This window comes from Eublepharis macularius, chromosome 6 (genome assembly GCF_028583425.1).
Source record: "Eublepharis macularius isolate TG4126 chromosome 6, MPM_Emac_v1.0, whole genome shotgun sequence".
NCBI classification, from domain to species: Eukaryota; Metazoa; Chordata; class Lepidosauria; order Squamata; family Eublepharidae; genus Eublepharis; species Eublepharis macularius.
The window spans coordinates 114,928,896-114,936,099 of record NC_072795.1 but is presented as its reverse complement, the minus strand read 5'-3'; positions in this window follow the sequence as shown (position 1 = coordinate 114,936,099).

Sequence of the window (7,204 nt, the reverse complement as noted above, 5' to 3'; positions counted from 1 at the left end):
ACTCTTTTTGGTGCACAGCAGTTATTGTACATGATTTCATGTTTATGTAGCAAGATTCATTGAAATTGTATTGAAACATACATGTAAAGATTGTTGTTGTGGAGATGGTCTGTTCTGTTTTTTAATTTTTTCTTGTGCGTCATATGTTTAGACCATAAATGTTCCTTTTTAAAAATGTCATAACTGATTAAGACAAAATGGATTACTGTCATTGAAAATATATTTTAAATTTGTCATGATTTTTTTCAAAAAATTATTATTACAAAGTGTATCGTTCCTGATAACACAGAACATTGTGGATGGTTTTAAATAAATTTTATACTTCTATTTTGCACTCAGTTGTCTTAATTTTTCTTTCCTATATTTCTTGAGCATTTCTCAGTAGTAAATCTGCTTTTCCTTATAACTTTTTATTTTTAAATTTTTTAACAATAATAAAACAATGGTAATATAATAAGATTCCAAATGAGAAAACCTTATATACAAATTAGATGATAAACATATTTACAGGTAATTAACATTTAGTAAAGACATATTCAACAAATTATGTACAGTATAATCCTTAATAGGGTGTTCAGTGATAGTTTAGAAAAGTAAGCCATCTCTCCATTAAAAAAAACTGGTAACAGGGATTCTCTGATGAGGTTATTTGCAGTGCAATCCTATGGAGAGTTACTCCAGTCTCAGCCTATTGAAGTCAATGGGCTTAGACTGGAGTAACTCTCCATAGGATTGCACTGTTGGTCTGTTATTTTGTCAGAAATTAAAAGATCCCAGACTTTAGACATCCATAATCTAATGATAGGTATACTATGGCTTGTTCATTTTGGGGCTATGGTTATCTTGGCAGCTGTTCTTAATGAGACAAGCTCTATTCGATAAGTGGGTACCTTAGTTCCATAATATAAATTCAACAGTACTGTTTCTGGTTTGCATTGTATTGTGTGACCTATTAGTTTTTTCTGTAATGATAAAACTTTTCCCCAATACGTTTGAATCTTAGTGCATGTCCACCAACAATATAAAAACATGCCTGTTTGCCCACAGAGCTTCCAGCATCTAGAATCCTTGCTTACTTTACAATAAAAAATACCATCTTGAATAGACTTTATAGGTTTGAAGTTTGATGTTTACAGACTTTAGAAGTAAATAATTTAGATGACCAAAGTTTCCAGTGTTCATCCTTTATATTACAGTCCTTTTGTCATAGATCCAGAGGAGTTAGCAGTGTTAGTCTGTAGTAGCAAAATAGTAGAGTCCAGTAGCACCTTAAAGACTAACCAACTTTATTGTAGCATAAGCTTTCGAGAATCACAGTTCCCTTCTTCAGATGAAGTCCTTTTGCCACGCTTTTTGTGAAGTAACAGTAGCCTAGTTTTTGGTTCAAAAGTTTATAAATTGTGGTTAAGCGTTATACAAGGTCCCCCCCCCCTAGAATCAAGTCTATTTTGCTATCTCCCACAATAAGACATTTATTACATACATAACATTACTTGCAAAAAAAAAAACAGGCAACAAACTTTCAATAGTTGATCACATTTGACAAGTTATTGGGAAGAATTTGAAGTTGGTTTTCATGAGATTTTCAAATGGTGTCAAAAGTCTGTTAAGGTCTTAATTTCCATATTGTGGATTAGATTATACCAGGGGTGTAGACTTTCCAATTTCCCGGGGGTAGGGGCTGGGGCCAGGCCAGAGGTATTGCTATGCCAGTGACATCACAGAGAGGAGCCAATGACGTCACAGGGAGGGGCTTCCATTGCCACCATCTATGGAGGTGGGGCCATGGGAGATTTAGGGAGGGGCTCTGCACAAATTTAGGGGGACCCAGGCACCCATGGAGACCCCTCTAACAATCCCCTGAGCTGGGCCAAACCTAGGAAAATGTGGGAGATGGTCAGTGGTTATAGTGCTATCTCGGCGATCTCTTGCTGTGTCCTGTTTTTGAAATTCACTTTTAGGATAGTCACTTTACGCTTTATAATTATACGTACCATGTGTATAGGACAAACTAATGGTCACAAATTTGACACTAAGAAAGGCAACACAGAAAAGCCTGTAAGGGAACATTTTTTAAGTTTTCCTGGACGTTCATTTACAGTAGTCTCGATTCTGCCTTATTCATAAGGGTGACATAGTACTGAAATTTACTAAATTATGGAATTGCAGATGCCTTCGTTTGGTAAATGCATGGTTGAAGTCTGAACCAGGGCAGAATACAAAACAGTTGCCGTGCACTCGATTTCTGAGCAGTGTGCAGAGTGCAAAGTAGTAGCAAACTCCCATCTTCTCACTTCAAACTCATATCCTATAAGTGAGTACAAGCCCATTTTGAGGCCATTCAGAACAGTGCTATTCATGACCCCAAAGAAAACTTGCAGTTATACTACCTAGGATTTTATATACCTTGTTTTCTTAGCACACTGCTTAAACTCCACCTTAAAAGACACTATTAACCAAATCACAGCCTGGACACAGGGCAAAAGGAAATTTTTAAAAGGCCTCTGATCTGCACCCCCCTTTCAATCTTGTTCATGCAGATAGGGTTTCTCATTGCTTCAGAGAGACAGCACTCATTTTTAGGAATTGTCCTTTTCTGCAATAGATACCACCTCTCCATTTAAACATGGAATGGAAATTGAAAGAGGAGTTTAGGAGTGGCTGCAGCAGCCCCCCCGCTCCATACATTACCATGAAAAAAACTAACTGTTCTCCCACACCCAGCAAAAAAAAAGCCACAAACACTATTTCAACAAGGAAACATAAGGCTTACCCTTTCCCAGTGTTCCATTTCCAAAATACAACGTAATGATAAGGTTACTGGAAAGTAAAATACTCACTTTTTTCCCTGTTAAAAGGAATAGAAACTGGTCCTTAACAGAGTAGCATTGACTGCAGAGAAAACGTGATGGTGGGTGGCTGGAGCGTGCTGGCTGGTGTGAGTATAAGTTTTAAGAGGTTGGCTGGTTTGTCCAATGTACGGAGCAGAAGGACATTGTTGGCACATGAGGGCATATATCAGATTGGCGGATGAGCAGCTGTAAGAGCCAGAGTGTAGTTGATGCCATTGGGTCCTGTAACTGTATTCCCTGGGTAGATATATGCACCAAACAATGCAAGAGAAAGTTTTTATGAAAATGTTTTCCAATCCATTTTCAATTTTCAAGAAGATAATAATCTTCAGAGACATGAATGGGGTAATGGATCTAAGAAAAAGATAGGTGGGGGAAAAAAACAAAGAAGGCAAACTTCCCCTAAATGTGCTCTCTCTCCCCTCCTATCAAGTAAACATTTTTTGAAGTAATATCTTAAACTAGAAACAGAGCCCGTTGTGCAAATAAATACAATGGGCTCTAGAAAGCTGGGGCTGGGAAGGGCTGGTGGGGGTGGTTAGTAAGGGCAAAAGAATAAATGGACACAAATCTGACATTAGAAATGGCAACGTCTCGAAAGCTTATGCTACAATAAAATTGGTTAGTCTTAAAAGGTGCTACTGGACTCTTGATTTTTCTACTACAGACTAACACGGCTAATTCCTCTGGATCTATTACTTAATTTAGTTTGCCAGACTTTTAGAGCATTGTGGCCTAATTTAATTGGAAAGTTTTGAAATAAAAAAAGAAATTTAGATAAAATTATGTAAATCTGCTTTTCCAAAGTACAGTTGTATAATAACAGCAAACTTTTATTCATATGTACGAGTGCATCTCATTCCTACAAATGTAATAAAGTAGATTTTGGTAACAGCTAGTGAACTGCTTTTTTTGCTGCCTCTTACTCCTACTAGATTTACAGCCATTAGCAGGTGAAAAATGCCATTTCCATGCCATGAGAAACTTCTGTTGTTGATTTCTGTAGATGACGTGGTTAAAAGCAGGACATGGTGTTTTTTCTAGTTAAATGGCAATACTAGGTGCAGACAAAAGTTTTTCATAATATACAATTTTGTTTATTTACATTATTTATAGTTTGCCTTTCTCAATGAGTCTCCAGGTGAATTACACAATCTAAGTCAGTGCAATCAACAGAACAAGACATCTCATAAGTGAAGTAATAGGACTAGGATATCAGGAATCTGAAAACAAAGCTTAAATATTAATACTGCCAAAAAGTAGAATTACATAGGTAGAAAACAATGTAGTAAGGGCAGGGATAGTATATACAGCAAACAGATTATATACAATACACAGTATTGTAGCCCACAGTTACTTTTATTAAAGCACCGTCTTGAACCATTGCATTATAATATATTCCCCACTTGCTTCAAGGATGCAAATGGTATGGTGTCAGTCCCTGGCAGTTGGGTCCCCCAAGTTATCCACAGTTAACACACAGGTGGTTCCAGTTGAAGTAACTTTATTAGAGATCCATACAGTACAAGGTGTATGAACAGTAAAATTGGCAGAAGTGATGTAGGTGGGGTTAGCACTGTTAGTTATAGGGAATATTCCCGCCTTTGGGACCTGGGCCGTTAACCGGGGGGGGGGGGTTGGAGTAAGACATTATTTAGAGCAGGCAGTGGGAAAGATGGACTTATATTTGGTTCTCAGGAAGAACATATGAGCCAGCTTCAGCTGGCTGTCAAGGGCACTGGCTCAGCAGAGCGAGAAAGAGAAAGTAAACATTTACAAGATAACCCATTGGCATGGAGCAATAAAGAACTTCCCACACTCTCAGAAGCCAGAGGCAGAACCAAATAGTCATGACAGATATGTAGGAGGCATATATGACAGTATGAGGATGTAATCTGTCTATTTCCCTATACATGCTTTGCAGTATATTGTGATTGGATTAGCTTGTGTAAGCAAGCTTTCTTCTGTATCCCATAATGGTAACTTTGGCACTTGTCTGCCTTTTTAACTTAAGTTGGCAGATATTGAAGAGCAGTGAAGTGGTTCCCTATTTCCTGCAGGGATAATGCTTGTTCAGTTCACTGGTTGGGGGAACATAACTGCCAACTATGGTTCCCAGGTGCCTGCTGGTGGTGGATAAACTCCCAGGGATTTGCCTCCTCATCCACCAATCGCCAGAAATCAACAATAGGGGTCAAGCTCCCAGAGCTTGCCCACCACTGGCAGGCACCTCAGGAGCGCATGCTGTGCACGGGCTATCAAACGGCACGACAAAGTCACTTCCAGAAGTGACATTGTTGCGCCGCCAGTGGGAGATTTCCAGCACTTCATTTGGGGCTGATTTGGGCCAAATCGGCTCAGTGCAGAGCACAGGAGCGCTCGCGCGGCCAGCATGGTAACATCACTTCCGGAAGCGACATCATGCCACCTTTGGAGCGTGCACGCTTTGCATGCGAAAGACCTTGTGCCCAGCACAAGGTAAGTGCCAGGGACACCACCCTCCCAATGGGAGGTGAGGGTGCCCATAACTTTTAAGCATGTGTCTGTTTAACATTGTAATCCTAAACAGAGTTACTCCAGTTTAAGCCCATTGATTTCAATGGGCTTAGATTGCTGTAACTTTGCTTGGGATAGCACAGTTAATTGTCCATACTGTTTATGCTCCTAGTACTCAATTTACCAAAGAACTACCATGATGTAGCCACTTAGAATCTAGACCAGGTATATGTTGGTTATGCTGGTGCTTGTCATTCCTATGTCCTCTTTTTTTCTGCTTTAATTTTCAGAGCAAAATATTGACAGAAAAGGCATTGTCAGTCCCTGGCAGTTAGGTCCCTCAAGCCCTTCACAGTTAACACACAGGTGTTCCAGTTGAAGTAGCCTTATTGAGATCCATACAGTACAGGTGTTCACACAAAGGTGGTAACTGGCAGAAGTGAGAATTCAAACAAAGGCATTACTAATTATAGGGAAACTTCCTGCCCTCTGGGGTCCGAAACCTCAAAGAGGTTACATGGGAACAGATTAGTTTAGGCTACATGAAGTACAAAAGAAAATATCCCAGTTTCTGGGAAAAGATACCTGTGCTGCTAGCAGCTCTCTTCCAAGGGCACTTGTTGGAAGAAGTGAAAGTACCCATTTTCAACAGGCCCACTGGCTCTCCTGCAAGTAATATTAGCAGTTAAGACACTTTCAGATGATCTACACAGAATACAGCATATATATCTGGCAAACAGCATTGACTAGTACCAAATGCAGAATACTATCATGGCAGGTATGCTTGCATACATGACAGGCATAAGTGTAAGTAAAAGCATTGAATTTACTGAAATTAAGAGAATCTGTTTTAGCGGTGGCTTTATTTCCTTTCCTTTAACAATAGACTCGTTTCACCAAAGGTCTCAAGGTTCTTTTTATGTTATTCCATCATTACCATTCTTATATATCTATATTTTTAATTCTACATTTTCTAGACTTAAAGTTATCTTCTTTAAATATTATTAATTTTTATTCTTAACACCATCATTAAAAATGCATCCTTTTCGTTCAATGTAATCACCTCGGAGAAATATTTTACCCTCGCCAAGGTAATCTTCGGATCCTTGTCCTTTAATAAAAATCGTACTATCTTAGTTGTCTCAACAGACATTAAGTTCCTTAGGATTAGTTCCAGACTATATATATAAATCATACCATGGACAATCGAAAATCATATAATCGAATGTACTTTATTTACTTAGAAAATGTTCTTGCCACCTTGCCAGAGAGCCAGCTCAAGTAATGCGCTTATACAATAAAACACAATAGACGACGATAATTTAAAAGACAGCCGTAGTACAAAAAAGCACGTAACACGTGCAGCTTAAATGTTAAATTAAAAAAAACTGCTACAGTGCCGACAAAGCTTCAGGCAACCATATCATCACCGGCATTATCTGCTTCAGTCTCAGATGCTTCTAGTGGAACATCTTTCGTGGGTGCTGCCCGAAAGTAAAATGGCACAAGTCTCTTCAGCTTCCGAGCAAGATGGCGGGGACAAGCATCACACAGATCTGCTGACGCTTTCCTTTTTCCCCACCCCGTTAATTCTGGCTTCTTCTCCGCTTGGCGTCTCTCTTTTTGAGAAAGCCGACCACGTCCCTTTGCGCACGCGCACTACCGTTGCCTCCATTGTTTTGGAGACGGCAATCCCATCCTCCCGGAGCACGTGCGTCGGGGAAAAGGAAGAGACGGGAGGAGGGAGAAACAACCGCATGTTGAGACGTCATCAGTATGCGCGAGTCCTAATGAGAAGCTATTCTGGATCTGACACCCTCCCCGCGCTTCCTTGTGACGCATGCGCTGTGGCTCGC